The sequence below is a fragment of the Kryptolebias marmoratus genome, linkage group LG18, assembly GCF_001649575.2.
Source record: "Kryptolebias marmoratus isolate JLee-2015 linkage group LG18, ASM164957v2, whole genome shotgun sequence".
In the NCBI taxonomy this organism is placed as follows: domain Eukaryota; kingdom Metazoa; phylum Chordata; class Actinopteri; order Cyprinodontiformes; family Rivulidae; genus Kryptolebias; species Kryptolebias marmoratus.
The window spans coordinates 15,385,224-15,403,197 of NC_051447.1; the positions used below are offsets into that span (position 1 = coordinate 15,385,224).

The following is a 17,974-nucleotide window of genomic DNA, read 5'->3' on the forward strand; positions in this document are numbered from 1 at the left end:
GAACCAAATATTTCAGCTGTCTGAAATAATCGGTTCCCCCTCTAAAACATAGGACAAAAATAATTTACCAACAACTCCTTAACTGTGTTTAATTTCTCTGTATTATGATATTATTAGCACATTTTATTTTTAAAAGAATGATGTTTTTTTAATGAGAAATATTTGCCCCTCTAAACAATTCTGTTAATAGATAAGTCATTATTTACGGAGACGCAGGGGGAACTGTATCTGATGGGGGAACAGGGCTCGACGAAACAGCAGCAACTCGAGCACATTGCTGCCCCCTATATGTCAAGAGGACAAATAACACCTTTTCTGTTCAAATTGCCAACCCGCCACAGTGGCGTGTGTGTTGATCAAATTCAAATTCACCCGCCGGTGGCCGGTGCTAATTTCCACCACCTGGAGTTCAAACCACACTCCTTTACCACGACTCTTCAGAAGTGTGCTTAAAGAACTGCAAATCAGTATCAAAAGCAGAAATTAAGGGGGGGGGGGGAAATGTTCCTTATGAGGAGATTTCTAAAGCTTTTAAAGCTGAAGAGGAAGCAGACATTTTGAGATGCACAGGTGCTGCTGGTTAAACTAACGATGCGAGCAGCTGTGAGCTCCCCTGGTCCTCAAGCTGCTGCCAGCCCTTCAGCCACATTTATCCCTGTTTGTATTAGGAAATTAATGTCATTAAAAGTGTATTTGGAATTGCTAAGCACACCGTAAACCATTTGCTGCCCTGCCGCCACGGACCTGTACCTGTTTTATGGATTTTAAACTATTAAGAGCTGCTCAGGTAAGCCCAAAAGCTCTTTGTCTCCTGTGGTAGGTTTAGTCTTTTAGGCAACTAACTGCTCCACTGTTCTGAATTTAATATTTTGGTTTCTTTTTTTTTTAATTGAACATGACTTTCTATTTGTTAGTTAAAACAGAATTTTAGACAAAACGCATAGTAGCTCCAATTATTTCTGTATTCAACTGAGTTATCTGAAAGTTAGGATGGTTTGCAGTTAGTTGCACAACAAAAATTAATAGCAAAAAAAGGTTTAGATATTTTATCTTTAAGCTACAGTGACTAAGAATAAAAAGGGATGATTTGGCATTAAAAATGTAGGAAATTCCCCCAAAATCTTGCCTAAATATGCCACCAAGCACATGCTAACACACTAAGCTAATGCTAATATAATGCACTATTTAGCAAGCTAACACAAGGTTTAGCACTGCTAGCATAGTGGGCACGCTTGTCATTAAAAACTGGCAGTAAAAGTTTAATAAAGTGCAGGTTTTTTTTGGTGAATGGTAGACGTACCCTTTACAAAACTGGGAAGATTCAATTTTAGGGCCGACTGATTTTTGTAGCCTGGCTGTATTCTTACCAAAAATGTCCTATTGTCAACGAAATAATGTCAAGGTGATGTCGTTTCATGTGGCTCCAATGAATTTTAGAGTAATATGTTATTAAAGTCGTTGGTCTTAACCAGACCTAGAAGTAAACTACTTAATAAAGCTAGCTGTAGGTGCTGCACTGAAGGTTAGCTTCTGTGGTGTCGGCGTCCATTTTGGTTTTAGCTGGAGTTTATCTCTGTGTGCCTTATAGTTGGAGACACAAAAAGGACAGTAACTGTCTTTTATATCAAATATCAAACTTGGATTTTTCCAGAGATGAGATGTTTGTGATGCTTGTGGTAGTGATTTTTTTTGTTTTTGTTTTGTTTGCCAAAAAGGAGCTGAATTTTTCTGACAGGTGCATTTTTAAAATAAGAGATAGATTGTGTGTTGGGTATTCTGGGTGACAGTGTGTTCTGACAATTCAAAACTTATTTTTTTCTCCCTTCTCTTAAATATTTGAAGCCTAATCAGTCAAGGTATCCCATGTCCTCGAGGCTGTATGACTTCTTCAACAAGTACACATCAACGGTATAAGAAGACTTCATTTTTTTCTGCTTTGGGATTGTTTAACGTTCAGTGGAAGCAGTTGTACCTTTCTGACGTTCTTCTTTCAACTGGTTTGAGTACAAAAAGCATCTTTACACGGCAGGAAGCTTGATGCATTCGCTTGTTGGTCTCAGCAGAGCGAATATTTACACAAGATATGCCGTTTGATTTGAAAATCCATCGGCTTTTTCGTGCAAGCTTGTTGATGTCTAAAAAGCACGCACTTATCAAACGACCTCAGTAACAGCAGCGTTTTTTCCCCTTCATCCTCACGCTGGCTTTTTGATAATCGCACAAGTGTGTTCCTTCAAACATATTCAAATCTCCTTTTTGGTGCCCTCTGTGCAGAGAAGCCTCGCCGGCGTCCTGTGATCTTTGGCACCCCTCCGCGGTTCGGGGACCCAAAGTTGCTTTTAGAAACTAATTTCACAAGCAAACAATGGGAAGCCTCAGAGCCCCTCCTTCACGGGGAAACTGTTTGCGTAGGTTAAACACTGTTTCTCCTCGCACTGAACAAAGTCTGAACGTCAGGATCTTTTTCCAACCGGAGACCCAGATGGTTTCCATAAACATGAGCAGCACAAAAAAAAAATGGAATCAAATAACCTGGAAGATGTCTAAATTTCAACTTTTTTTTTTTTTGATGAACAAATGTTTTATTGCACAACAACTTGGTGAGAGCAGGCGGGAAATCTTCTGGCTCTCGTGGTTTGGAGGCCGTGGAGGAGTTCCTGGCGTGTGCCAACAGAAGACGCATTTAAACACAAGGGAGCAGGTTTCTTGTTTATCACGAAGCATGTAATTATCCCACCGCCGAAGTTGAACTGGCTCTCGCTGTATAATCAGCACAACAATTGTGTGTTGATGGAACTGTGCTGCTTGACCAAAAGACCTTGAACAATTGCAAATTTCTCACTTGCTTATAAACACCGTGTGTGTGTGGACGGAGTGATGAAGAGATGAACGCACTTCACCTGTCAGCACTCATCATAATTGTTGGTGGTTGTGGCTCTAATTCGACAGCAATTACGGTGTCAGGAATGAGTTTCCTGCTAATCTCAGAGTCTCCTTGCAGCAGGCTGGCCAGACGTGCCCCCCGCTCTTCAGCAGACCTGGTCGCCTCCGCCGCCAACTTTTGTTTGCCTATTTTTATTGACAAAGGAGCTGCTTCAAGCTAGCGTCTCAAAGAGGCTGGTGGAAAAATTGCGAATGACTCCTGAGGGAGTTTCTGAAATGTTTGACCGTTTCCTCACGTGGGTCAAAGGGGTTTTGAACGTCTTCAGAATAGTCACAGGCTGTGTTCAAATCGTCCACTTATTCACTACGTGGCACGTTTTTATATATAGTCAGCCATTTTGTAGTGGTGGTTGGAATTTTCCCTGCAGCTGGTGTAGATTCTCAGTCATCCAGGCCATGGTAAATTCTAAAAAGGTGAAAAAATCAAAAACAACTGGACTTCTATTCTGTAGTTGAAGACGTTTCGCTTCGCATCCGAGGAGCTTTCTTAATTCAGAAATGGAGAGTAAAGCTGAGATGTGATATAAGCTGGATTGCTTGCAAAGGGGGGTAAAAGAAGCCATCTATGTCAAAAGGGAGAAACCAACTTTAAACAGAGGAGGAGGTCTCAGATTCCAGCTTTCAAAAACATATAATGGAGCTTTAGGCCTGATCCCCAGTCAGTTTCACTCCAATCAACACCTGCACTCATGTGACAAGAGTGGCCCTATCAGTGAGTCAGACAAACAAGGACCCTAATGAGCCTCTGTTGTTAGGAGGGGGAGAACGATCTGCAAGCAATCCAGCTTCCATCACATCTCAGCTTTAAAAGCTCAACTCCACACTCTCTATTTCTGATCTGAGAAAGCTCCTCGGATGAGAAGCAAAACGTCTTCAACTACAGAATAGAAGTCCAGTTATTTTATTTATTTTTTAAGCTTTTTTGAATTTACCTGCAACTATTAATGCGCTCGTGTGCCCTGGAAACTTGCCACACGGTTCAGTAAATGTGGCGGACTGTGGCCTGAGCTCGCACAGCAAGCTAACGGTGGCTAACGCTAATCTCTGCAGCTCAGTGTTGACGTTTTCAGACCCGTTGAAAATGCCTAGAATTATCGAGAGGTCTTTAAATACAAAACATCTCGTCCCCCTTTCGGAGCTTCATTAGAAATTTGGGAACTGAAGCTATTTAAGATGTTTAAGTCTAAATATGAAACATGTTAAAGATAAGTTGGAGGCTAAATCACAATTTAAAACGAGCCATAACTCAACAGTTTGAATGCTGTTGGTTTGATTATTTGCACAACTCTAAAATAAGTTGTTCTGTACAGAAATATTTTGGGGACTTCATGTTTTTAGTAAACTCAAGGTTGTGATGTAGTTACAGCTGCAATCCATGCTTGTGTTAAAATACTTTTTCATTGGATCAGATGTGCTGAAACAGATGTTATGAGCGCTACGAGGACATTTTATTTTCTCTGCTAAAACCAGTTAAACCTCAGATCCAAGTGTGTATTCCATCGTATCTTGTTGGTGTTTTTGTAAGCTCTCACTGTGAATACTTGGCCCCTGATGATGATGATTAGTAGTAATCTTTGAAATGTAAAAACACTTAGCTGTCCCCCACTGTATGGTGACCATGATGGAGTTAACAGTTATAACACAGCCACAGTTGCTGCAGATGTTTGGAACCCTCTTCAGTTTAATTTCTGTCATTTTTAGAGCCATTCTTTTGCCAAAATGTTTGCAAATTTCCAGTGATTTTTGGCCTAACTTTAGCCAGGAGTTTATCTGGTGTTCCCAACCGAAAATGAGCAATTTTGTCTCCAACTAGTGCCAGACAATCGCAAAAATGCAAAAGAAACTTAGAAAAATGACAATCATTTGCTGATTCCAGGCGATGACATATGGCACTAGCTTCCATACAATAGCAGAACTATTACAGAATGTAAATAATACAAACCTGCAGTGGTTCCTGTAAATGTAAATCCATTCAGCACATTTTTAATAGAAGCGGCATTCATTACCCTGCATGAGGTCTTTTGCAGCTGTTTATTATACAAGTGTTAAACATTCTCCACTTAAAGCATTCATGGGTGATGATGTATAATTATCAAGTAAGGGGAGGCAGTGCGAGGTATCAATTTAAAGTTGCCCGCAGCATATTTAGGAGAACACACAGCCGCAGAGAAAGCAAAGGTGTTTGTCTCGCTCAGCGATCGTCTCCAGGGAGAGGTGAAGCTGGAGGAGCTCTGCAGGGAGCAGAAAAAAAAAGGAAGCTCGCAAGAATGGATGGCATGTTTTATCTCTACGCTCCACTCCTGCATCCGCTTTGTGACGTTCAGTAGTTTTATAAGAGATTTTCACCCGCAAGCTTCAAAGATTTCCCTTTCTTTTTGTTTCTAGTGGTGAGATGAGTGCAAGTTGAAGTTTTTTGATTTGTGCCATCCTCAGAAGAGGACTATTGCCTCAGCTGAATTGGAAGTCAACTGTTAGTTTTGAATGCTTTGCATACTCAGGAGCGCGAGACAAAAACAGAGCAGGGAAACGAGTGTCTCTTTTTGTTTGTTTTTTGTTGGAAGAAACTTACTGTACATATTTATGCAGCATTTTATGTAAAACTTCACCAGGAAGGTGTAAAATTCCTTTTCTGAGGCATCAATCCGGATGAAAATGTCACTCGACTCTGTGAAATGTTAACATTATCACACTTTGTAGTTGAACTAATCTGGCCAGGATTATTTCTCCCACTTCTAAACTGTACGCAACAGAACCACTCAACCGTTTTAGCAGTGCAAGCGAATTTGGCTCTTATTAAAATAGTCTTTTTCTGAAAAGCGCATGTGCCGTTTTTTAAATTCTCTTCAGACCAAATGAAGAACAATTTTACAAAAATAAATGAATAAAATCATTGGATGGGATTACTTGTGACTCAGTATGGGCTCTTCAATGTGCTTTCATATTCAGTTCATACAAATAAGTTTGTTTTTCCAGACTTGTTCTTTAAAAGTGTTGATTCCTGATCTTAAACTGCTTCAGGTTCAGATCCAAGCATAAGCCAACATGAACATATCCCTCAATTGTACCTTTTTACTTTTTTAGTCACCGTTTTTAAAAGGATTATTGTGAAGGTACAGTTTAATCTCTCAGGTGGAGGGATGTTGCTTTTTTAATCTCTCTGAAGGTTCAATCCCTGAAATGTACTCTGCTGTATTTGAACAAAACCTTTTAAATAATTGCAATATTTAAAATGCTAAAACAAAGTTCTGAAGAGTTTCTTTCCAAACTTGGAGGCCACATGTGTGAGCCTTTCTGAAAGGTTCTTGTTTCTTGCAGCTCTTAAGTCTGAGGTGAAAACCAAACTTTTCTCTGCAAAATATCTTTAATATATTGAAACGCCATTCAATGTTATACAGTTAAGATGATCTATAAATACCCACTCTTTATCGACACAAAGTAAAAATTGCACAAGCAAAATGCCAGTAGGGAGAAATATTTGGTGTCAAGTTAATAAGTCGATTGTGTAATGAAGGCATCTTTTATTTTTATAGGAAACTGTGACCATTCTGTCAAGACTACAGAGAATCAGTGGCATTTCCTCCTGTAGACCGAAGGGAAGCTGAGCCTCCGTGTCTTTTCCTAAGTATGGTAGTGCTTTAGAAAAATGGCAAACGCTAAACTGTATTTCATCTTTATTGTTGCTCCCGTCTCTCCCCAATTCCCATAAAATGAGCGAAACGACATCCCTACATGGCAAATGCTGGAGAAACATTTCATCGTCCTCCCACTGAGCCAACGCCACGCTGACAGAGCGACCGGGCTGAGGTGGCTTTCCACGATGAGGCGAATGTCAAGCCTTTAACTAAAGTGTGATTTGTCCATTTTCTGGCAAGGCGGACATCTAAACTGAAGCTGTGTATAAAAAGAAACAAAGGAGTTTGGATTTTCACATCAACAGCCCAATCATTTTTCTCAAGTTTTAAAAAGAAATTCAGATTAGATTTTTGAAAATATACCTCAAATAATCATTGACCCTGTTGAGGACCTGAAGGTCAGAGGAAATGTTTAAGATATGTCTTTAATAATTTACTCAGCCTCACATCATAAGAATTAGAGGTTTTCCACTCTTAGCACTCTGAATATTTTTGACCAGATATTATTTATTTGTTAATATACAAGTAACAAGGTTGTAAAAATGGTACAGAATGGCTTTTATTAAAACCATCGTAGAAGTGTGGTGGAGCAATATGTTTCTGAATTTGGTCCAACAACGCTTTTTGCTTCAATGATTTGGATCAAAACTGAACATGTGCTCAATTTTAAACAATTTGAATTTAAATACTTGTATTAGGCAGTCATTAACTTTACTCTTTTTCAGATTTAGGGCTATTTAAGATGTAAAAACCTGTCTGGTTTCTGTGTTTGCTGCGTCGAAGCATTTTCAGTAAAGAATTTTCAGAATAGTTGAGCCGTTTATGTCCATCCTTCATGCCTGTTGAGATTATCGAGCCGAAGCCCACACAACTCCATATCTCTCATTATCATATGCTATCTCTTTTTTATTTTAGTGAGTCATCTTCCAAAGGTCAAGAAACGGCAACCTCTGTTTACTGTGCCTGCCAAAGGTTTTCAATCTCTGCCTCCATGCGATTCAGCCGTCTACCCAACAGGACCAGGGGCCAGCTGCATCACGGCTTGCATCAGACCAGCCGTGTTAAAAGGTACCCTTTTTGGCCTTATCTAACCCCCCGCTGTCACCAGTTTCTCATCCTCCACGGGGTGTGTATTAAATTAAATGTTCGCCTCTCGCTGTCTGCCTTCTCTTGGGTGATCGCCTTAGTTCTGCCTGGCCAAGTTGGGCTGGGAGGGGGAGGGGGGGGGGCGCCCCTCTTGCTTCTCCTACACACACGAATAAACATGAGGTCAGGTGAGATTTTTTTTTTTTTTTTTTTGAAGCGCTGTCCCCAGAAAGTGCGACTGCCGAGATAAAAAGCGGCTCGGGGTTGAAAGTCAGGGCAGAGGAGAAGCCAGAAAGAGTCGTTCTCAGGCTCATTTCAAAAGTTTACTTCATCGTGAAAACAGCCAACCGGCCAATCAAGTTGTGTTAAATTAATCCTGTTAAGGGTTGAGTGTATTTGGTCAAACATTTTGCCAGATGAACAGCGGAGCACTTTAGTTTCTGCAAACTTATAATTTTCCGTCTCGTTTCCAGCTGCCCACAAATTGTTAATGGTGTATTAAAAGAACGCTGTCAGAATCCAGTGCCTGTATATGTGATGAAGGGGTGTTGATGGGTGTTAGCCATGGGAAGGATTATGCACCGCTTCAACACGCATGGTTTGATTCCTCCAAGAGAATAACTTCGCCGTGCTATTACCGCCTCAGCTCGACAGCAGCAAAATGTTCTTTTGTTCTGCCAGCGGAGCTCTGAGGGGCTTTCTCACAATGAATCCCTATTGATTTTTCTGCTCGTGTCATCAAATTGTATGAGGCTCGATTCGTGACTACTGTTTTCTCATCTGCTCCCCGAGGCTCCTCTCCTATTAACTTTTTATTCTACTTGGATGGGGCAAAACTAAACAAAGGCAGGCAGAGAGCGAAAGTTCCGGAAGTAAACGCGGTGTCCGGACCTGCGGCGTTAGGCACTCGTCGTGGAGGATTTGAATGTTAATCCTCGGGCTTCGTTCACAACGAATTTCATGTTGGCACGTTTGATGGAGCAGTTCAAAAGTTTAAGAAGTGCATCATACAGGATGTGTTTTTGGAAATGCTCCCGACTCGGTGCTGATGCAAAACCAGCCTTTATTAAAACTTAACGGAACAAAAAAGCTGCTTGTTTACACCCAGGGCTTTAGCAGTCACTTTGTACCTGTGGCAAACTGTATTAATTATTCACATGCAGCTTAAAATAAAGTTTGCATAACTTTGAAACAATGATTTTTGCACCTCACCTTATTGATTATTAGGTGTAGTTTTCCTTCCGAGTGCCACAGAAGGCTCGTTGTTTGTATATAAGGCATGCAGATTGATTCAGTAAGGTTTGAGGCTCGAACGTCGCTGGCAGTTGTGCTCATGTTTTTTTTGTTTGTTTTTCATATCAGAAAAAGATAATATCTTGGCTAATTATTACTGCAAAAAGTGTGTGAAAGAAGATTTTCACTCATGTTAATGGATTTGAAATGCCAAAAAAGATATAAAACTGCCAATACAGCTCATTTATTAGAGAAATTGTGATTCCTTTAAATAAAAACATAATTGTGCATTACCTGCTGCACACAGTTTATGTACTAGTTTTGCATTAAGATTTTTTTTTTCCTGCACTGGCTTGTAGAGCATAAGTGTGTGTGTGTGTGTGAAACTTGTACACTATTGATGTCCATTGGCTAAATTCTGGATAAAACTAGGTTTTAATGATTCTTTCTCCCTTTTGAGTGTTAGTTCTGAACCATAAAAACAAAATATTGTAACTGTAAATCGTGTTTTTTGTCATAATTTCCATATGAATGTAGGAGTGCATTTGCCAAAGAGGCCCAGCTTCCGTCTCCTCAGGCGTTCAGCTTTGTGCTTCTAGCCTGTTTTGCAGCAACAATCCGTGTTGCTCATTAATAAATTACAGGGTCCTCATTATTTACAAGTCGGGCTGTTTGCAACTCTGCACTAATTTAAGCTGCTCCTGGAAGTATACTTTGGTCATTATTGAAATGAGCTGCACCTGTATTTGGAGGTGACGCTCCCATAGGTGCTATTTATGATTTACAACCAGATGCTAAACTGCTCCGGTTAGTAAATCTATCCCATAGCTTTATTTAATCACTGTTAGTTAATCCCACTAAACTGCAGAAGCAAACTGTACAAGAGAACTATTTAAAAACACAACTTTTATTTCAGTTGCACTAAAAAAAAAGACTTAATTGCTTTAGGTGCTTGTTGTATTAAAGGCTTAGTTTCAGCACGTTATAAATCTGTTAACTGGTGTGCAGGAAGTCTGCTCTCCTTAACATGCATGAAATGAGCATGACTTGGATATAAACGTAATTGGTGAAGTATTATAATATGTTAATTTTGTTTGTGGAACAAGCTCCGTGCAGCTTTGTCGTTGTTGAGGTGAGAAGGCCGGCGAGTCTGTTTGTAGAGTGCAGTCTGTTAAAGAGGCAGACTGAGAAGTTATCATCCGTGCTGCAGTCAGCGCTCAGAAAAGGCTGAGTGCTGAATGACTGCTGAAGTCCAGTGAAGAAGGAATGATCCGAGATGTTAAAACGAGCAGCAAGAAGCTACAATCAGCAGAACTGGAGCTTAAGGCTACATGTGGCTAAAATGAGCATAAAGACAAAAATACAGCAAAAGTAGATTTCAGAGAACATTGTTTTTGAAAGAAATTAAAAGCTCTCAATGTACTTTATTCTTTGTCAAATTTAAATATTTAAAAAAAAAAGTATAGAGATTACAAATACTAATAGTCATGGCGAATACTTTTGATGGTTGAAATGGCAGAAATAGTTGCTGAAACGATGCTGAATCAGCAGTTACAGGTGTCCTGTAGTGCATCACTTTTTACCGTTTTTGACCACGTCTTTTCAAATAAGCTCAGCTTGAAAAATGAATTGTATCTACTGCTACAAATTCTTTATTGGTTTTATATCTGGTGCTGGAAAAGTTTTATTTTGGTTCTTATTTGTCAAAAGTAAATTTTTCCACAAGTTGTTTGGATGCAAACCAACTGTTTTTTTTCTTTCTTTCTTTCCCCCTCTAACTTGTGCAGCTATGATTTTTGGAAAAACAAACAAGCAAACCAACAACAAAAAAACCCTCCTGGCAACATTTCCAAACCATACTTGATGCTTTCTTTCCAACTCTACTGGTGCGAAACCTTTACCACAAACACCCTGTATTGAGAGTCAGCTCTGTTATTATAATTTTATTTTTTTTTCCGTACCTTTTTCTAAACTTTGCACATCCTGCTGTCGGGTGACCCAGCTGGGATGTTGACTCCTGGAAAGTTATGCCTTTTGAATGTTTGTTTTATGCTTGGAAATAATTCTTTTCAGTGGAATAATGGACTCCAAATAGTTTAGAAATTACCTTTTACAACCCTATGCAGATTATTTGGCAGCAAAATGTGCTTTTCTAAGGTCACTGCTGATGTCTTTTCATCAATTACTTTGTTGTAACTCGGACATGAAAGCTCCAAAACAGAAAGCTGCCAAAACTTCTGTTTTTATAAAAGTGCTCCCATCTGCTGATCAGTTAAATATAATTAATTAGCTGCATCTGGCTGCAACCTACCACCTTAATTACTGGCTGCTGAATGAACGGTGGGCAATCGTGTAATTGCCTGTTGTTGTGTTCATTTGTCTGTCTGGAGAATCTCATGAACCACTTGATGGATTTTAATGGAACTCTGGATGCACGTCTACAACTAATTACCTTTTTGTACTCTACCCAGTTCAACTTGGCAAACACAAAAATGGTTACAACTCAAACAATTTCACTTACGTTGAGCTAAAATCTGCTGTGGTTATAGCTGAGTCATCCACAACACATACTTCAACCTAACAACTCACCTGAGATCTTTGTTTTAAACTTCGGCATGCGAGGTGCTTGGGGAATATTTGATGAAACCAGGAAGGATATGCTTAGTTTTTTTTTTTTTTTTTTTTTTTTTTTTGTTTTGTTCAGCCTTTTACCTTGACATTTGGTGAATAATGACAGTGAACTGCAGCTTCTTACTAATTATCTGAGGTTGCATTTAACTCATTTAAGACCTGGGGAACAGATGATTTAATATGGCCTCCTATCTGAAACTTGTGATTATACCTGTTTATGTTCTGTGATCTTAATTATGCTTTTATTCCCACTGTCGTTCAGTGGGTGCACATGAGCCAACTGTAGCACATCTAGTAAAGGATTTACGGATCAATAAAGCTTCCTCCCAGGACTACAGCTGCTCTCATTAGCTCAGGCTCTGGCCAACATGCTGGTTAGGAATCTGATTTTTGCTGGAGGTGCTTCAACCAGATTGTTTCTATGAATGTTAAATATGCAATATATGCTGTTTTCTGTGTTTCTTATCGCTCATCCCACTTGGTTTATGTGCCTAAAATGCTTCAAGGTTTAATGTTAGCAATCCACATAGAATTTGCCTCAGTGGATACTGAAAGTTTAATGCTTTTTCTTAATGAAAAAGCTTTAGATTGTTCTGGAGTTCTGCAATAAGGTGTCATATTGGATTTTATTTTTTTTTTTGAGTTAATGCATGGCACTTTGTCCAGACCATTTAGTCTGACTAAAGTTGCATAAAACATTGTCAGACAGTGTTGAGGTGTTTCGCTCAGAGCAGCACAGCCAGTTGTAATGAAAAGTTTGAACATATTGTACATGAATGCAACGAGATGTGTGGGCTGTCTGTTCCAATACCAGATCAATCTGAAAGGTTAAAGTTGAGGTCAGAGCTCAGATCCAGCCTGCAGACAAAACTAATTCCACCATCCCTGAGCTTCTCTTTAGCAGCAACCCAAAGGGAGAGAACCTTCTCATACGGCATCTTGCAAAGGCTTGTCTAATTGGCTAATTCAGAGATGTTTTATACATGCGCCTTAATGATTTTCAATCTTCACTTCAATAGACAGGAATAGTTTCAGACCTCTGTTTTGAATTGTTTGTCTGGCCTCTTAAATTAAATCTGTATAAGTGTGAATTTGGAAGATTTGAGTATTTTTCTAAAATTACAATGGTAAAAGACTTGATTCTTTTAGGAATATTCTAATTTGAATTGCATCAATATAAATTTAGGAAATTAACAGTGAAATGAAATTAACAGTGAAATCTATAGATCTATATATCTATAGATGAAGCATATGTTGGATCTGAACATCGTTCTATAGAGCTCCTCCTCAGTTCAACAGCTTTCAGGGTGACTTACAACAGTGTCATTCACCAAGTGTATACATTTATAGGAAACAAAGATCTCTTTGAAGAGGAACATTATGCAAAAAATCTTGCTGCATATTTTATGGGCCTTAAAATACACAAGGAAATGAAGAATGAAGAACAAACATTCCTCCATAAATTAGGAACGACTCTGGGGAGTTGCTGGTTGACATAGACCCGGGCTGCTCTCATTTGCGTTCCTTTTTGTTCCCGTTGTCAGGTGACACGTGTGACATGACTTTAGGTTTGTGCTTCATCACTTTCTGTTTTCATTTCAAAACATCTTGTGCATGTTTTATTTTATCTAATTTTGCTCACCTCTTGTTAGATTGTCTTTGTGTTAGTATTTATTTCCTTTTTTTTTTTTTTGCTGTCCATAGTGTATTTTCTGGTTCCTTGCTAGTTTCTATTTGTCTCCCTCTTGTGCATCAATATCCACCACCAGGCTGGTATGTTAATGCACTTATGTTGCTCTTGAGATGTGCCTGTGGCTCACTTTAGGGACGAAGCATTTTTCACTGGGACCTTACTTGAACTTGAAGCTTTTGTAATGGGATGAAACTCACTGGTCTGTGTGGGATTTCTGAGTGACGATAACATGTGAAACATTTTTAAAAATTTCCACCAATAGCCACGCATTCTTGCATCATTTCACTCAACCATTAACATTCAGCTGACCTTATTCGGTATCATTCCTTGGTTCAAAGGTTCACGTAAAGAGGCGCCTGCGTACCGAACATTATTCTCTGCCTGGTCTGCTGTCTCTCCCTCAGTGGGCTATCGGAGCTTCATCGGATGCTTGGCTCTAATCTGCCGACTCGGGGGTGTGTTTCCTGCGTCGGGGCTGTGGCCCAATCCATCTGTCTTCATCAGTGAGCTGAGGCGGCTGTTGGCTTGGGCCAGCAGGACCCCGCTAAGCACCAGCTGCTAGCTGCCTTTTACACTGATTCCCACCAAGAGGGACATATTTACAGTACAGCAAGCTTCCCAGTAAGACTGGAGGATCTTTCGGCTTCTAATGGTTGGGTTGCTGTTTTGTCTTGTGGTTTCATTTTAAGCTTTTCTTTTTTTGTTTCCACAGCCTCTAGTTTTTTAAATTCCATCAGCTTGAGAAAAAACCTTCTGGAAGTATAAATGTGCACCTAATGTTTGCTTAGATAGTCAGATTTATTTAGTCCCTAATCTGAGGTTAAGGCAGTCTAGCTATAAAGTATCTTCAGTTATAATTAAAGCCATTTACTGTTTTCATAGTTTTGTTTTAAGACAAGCCGTATGAAAGTATATTTTCCTTTCCTAGCATTGGCAAACTGTCACTTTTTCATACCTTTATGCAAAGGTTGATGTTCTTATAATCTCTTGCTTTGGTTTCATATCCTATAAATGAGACAATTCCTAAAAAGTAGAATGCTTTAAAGGCAAATGGACGCTGTTGGTTCTCAACCAAAAATAGTGGAATGCTCCATCTAGGATGAGTCTTTTCCTAAAGCTAAAGAGTTCAAATATTGGGGAGTCTTGTTTACGAGATGTGGTAGGATGGAGCCTGAGATAGATCTGGGGTTTTGTTTGCAGTAATAAGGATGTAGCTATGGTCCATGATGAAGAGGTCCTCAAATCATTGGTTTTTTGATGTTCCAACCTTCATCCATGGTTGTGAGGTATGAATCATGACTGAAAGAACAAGATCCCAGATACAAGCGGCTGAAATGAAGTTTCCTCTGTAGAGTTATCGGGCTCGGTCTTACAGATGAAGTGAGCTCTGTCATCTGCAGTTTCTGCTCTTCTGCACCTAAAGGAGTCAGCTGAGGTGATTCAGGCATCTAGTTTGGATGCTTCCTGATCACCTCCCCTTTTTAAAGGTGCTTCACACGCATCCTTCTGGGAGGGGACCCAAGGGAAGACCCAGAACTTGATAGAGGGGTTGTATATCTTTTCGGGTCTGGGAAAGCTGTGCGGTTCCCCAGAAGCTGGAGAGTCACTGGGCAAAGGGATGTCTGGGTTTCTCCCTTAGATCTGTTGCCTCCACAATTTGACTACAGATGGGCAGAAGAAAATGAATGGACACAGAATTGAGAATAATCCAATAAATAAGATGCACTTCTCCGACCTCGTGATCAACGGTGACTCAAGACATGTTTAAGTCCTGTGTTGGTTATCAGTAACAGAGATGGGTGTGCCCTTGGACTGGTGTCACAGTCATTGAATTGATTTGGTACTTGGTACAAACTAATCTAATTAGCCTTCATATAAACACCAACCTGCCCTCTGGCTCCTGTTCAATAAGGCCATGGACTATGAAGAGTGAGTTGAGGAAGCTTTGTGGCTTTGGCTTCTTTCTATTTGGATAAATTTAATCTAAATAGCAGTGAAATTAACTCTGTGCTGATCTGATGCTTAGCTAGAAACCAGTTTGTATCAGTTGCTTAAAAAGTTGTGTGTTGCAGAAGCATAGTGGATTTGTAAAATAAAAGATCCCAACCTGTTGTCTTAAGAGTGTTTCATGCTAAATATGACAAATGTCTTGTTTTGAGATGGTATTCCATGATGATTTCATCTTTTACTTGTCAGATTGAGATTGTGTGTGGACATTTAATGGTTGACTGAAAGTCTCTCCCCTGAAAAATTGCGTGTACCGGCTGTTCTTTCATGCAGCTCTCCGGTCTTGATGATTGCAGCGAGTGATGAAGCTAATGCACCCGAGCGTTGGCAGGCTTGCAACAACAAGCCACAATGTGAGACGGCACGAGGGGTCCAATTGATACTGATAGCACAGTGACATCTCTTGGCAGGTCCACAAAAGAAAACATCCTGCCCACCATCTTGCGCCCTGGTAATGCTATTGTGAAGCAATATTACCCCGAGAGCCTAGGCATGGATGCTGTACAGTAGGCTGTGACTGAAACGTTCTCAGGATTATTTGTGTGTGCTGGGGCTTCCCTGACAGGAAGTGTGAGTGCAAACTAACCAAACTAACTGCTGCTTTATGGTGCCCATGAGGCACTTGTGGTATTTCATGGCCAAGTCTGTATTTATGCTTCATAAACATCATTCGTACTTGAGCGCAAGTGACAAATCTTGTAAAAATATGCATGGCTCAGTGACGAGCCTGTTTAACTGTGATTTACTCCGACTGTTGGACATGTTGAGAAATTTAGTTTTATGTGCGCTTGCTTCCAAGCAGATTTGGAGGTGAATTAAAGACAAATCCCAGAGGGGGGAGTGTGGTCTCTGCGATCATCCGAGGGGCGTCTGTGATATGTGCCGTGATGAGAGGTGGCCTCATGTGGGAATAGCCAGCTTTCTGCCTGGAGGAGAACAAAAGATGGATTCTACCCCCTGGTTTTGTTCTCACACATGAGATGGCACACTGGCTTCTCTTTAGTGCACCTCTGCTTCTCTCAGGCGGAGGCACTGACAGTCTGCAGCCGAGGCTAATTATGCTGGATCTAGGCAGACAATGAATTTGCCTCATTTGGCACATTTTTGTCCAACCTCTCATATTATTTTTTTGTTGTTTAGGTGCAATTGCATGCAATCGGTGTCAAATTCAGCTCAGTGCAGTTTTTTATTTATTTTTTCCTTCTCCATCATTGGACCCACTTCAGACATCTTGATTGAAGTCTTTCTTTTTCTCCCTACTTATATTGAAACACAGCCAAAGTACTGCCTTCCTGCAGCATGTTACTCAGTTTTTCATCATTTTCTCATAATCTTACCCCCCCTCCCCCATCCCAGAGGAATCATGCTTGAACTTTAAGCATGTCTTCCATCCAAACTGTGTCAAACTCCTAAGATATTCAGTAAACAACTCTGGCATCAGACTGCAGAGTAGAATCTGGTGCCAAATGTGGTGTGCTCAGGACGACATGCGTGTTTCTCTGCAGAGATGCTTACCTGTATAAAATGATGTGCTCATTGTTTAATCACGTGAAAAAGACATGCTTCCTAAATTTAGCTGCGTTCACTCGCAAAGTACAAGACCGATTTATATTGCAGAGGCGTGACATTAAAGATGGTTTCCCACAGGTTTCTATCACCAATACTACATGTAAAAAAACACTGCAGAGCTAAAAGATTGTATCAGAAAATGGGCATGCAAAGAACCGAGGATAATCAAAAGGTAAGCACGAGGTCTTTTCTTCCTGATCTCAGGATTTTACACACCTTTACTTCCTAATCTCACCTTTGCTTTGCACCAAAAGCCCTTTCTTCTTCCCTCACTTGGCTTTATTTCCGTTTCACTGAAGGCATCATGTCTGAAAGTAACATGCCATATGCAGGCACAAACGGCACATTTGTCTGTGAACCCTGCTGCTGTACCAGCAGGCCTTTGGATGCTTGTTGCCATTTCCACTCACAAAATCTAATTGTGGTCGAGGAATTAAAATGATCAGATGTTACAAAGTGTGGAGTGCAGAAGGTTTTTTTTATTTTTCTTTTTTCTTTTAAATGTCTTTTTTTGGGTTTGAATCTAGAAACAAAAGTCTTATGGAATCTGTTAAAGGGTTGTGCATCTCTGTATAAACTGACGCACCCATAAGATTAAATGTAGTTTTGGGACTAAATGAAGCTGCATGGTCTATCGTTAAAATTCAATCTGTTTAATGATTGAAGGAAGAGTTTTCAGTCAGATTTGTTTTTAAAATATATACGACAAAAAATGGCAAACCTTGTCTAAAGTGTAGTTACAAAGTATATACAACAGAGCCATTTTTACTTTTTTTGGAAGACTTCTTTTGGTCGCACTTCCTGTTAAGAAGTATAGTTTTCTTTCATTGGAGACTCCTACTGTTCAGGAGGAAAACTGCAGCAGTGCTATATATATATATAATTTGTCAAACATTATGAAAATGTGCTTCAGCTAGATCAACTGGATCAAGAAAATACTAACTCAGGTTTGATCATTTTTAATGTTTTAAACAGCATTTTGCTTAAACACACCTGTTAGCAGTTGTCTTATTTTTGCACCTGTCCTCATTGTAAAATTTAATTTTAAGTGTAGATTCATGAAAGTTTATTGAAAATTTAAAACAAGACTTGTATTGAAAAGCATCATAATGCAATTAAAGGCTGAACTGTATCCTGATTAGGGGCTGTGTCATATCAGTTTGTGCAGCTTGTGTATCTT

At 39.8% G+C, this 17,974-nt stretch overlaps 1 long non-coding RNA gene across 1 annotated transcript in view; it reads left to right on the forward strand.

The window, feature by feature from the left end:
• The first annotated feature begins 401 nt into the window (after nucleotides 1-401).
• LOC112450785 overlaps nucleotides 402-17,974 on the forward strand; it is a 241,257-nt gene continuing 223,684 nt past the window's right edge. The window contains exons 1-2 of the long non-coding RNA XR_003039481.2: nucleotides 402-787; nucleotides 7,491-7,643. This is a non-coding gene — a long non-coding RNA (uncharacterized LOC112450785). The remainder of the gene's footprint in view (nucleotides 788-7,490; nucleotides 7,644-17,974) is intronic.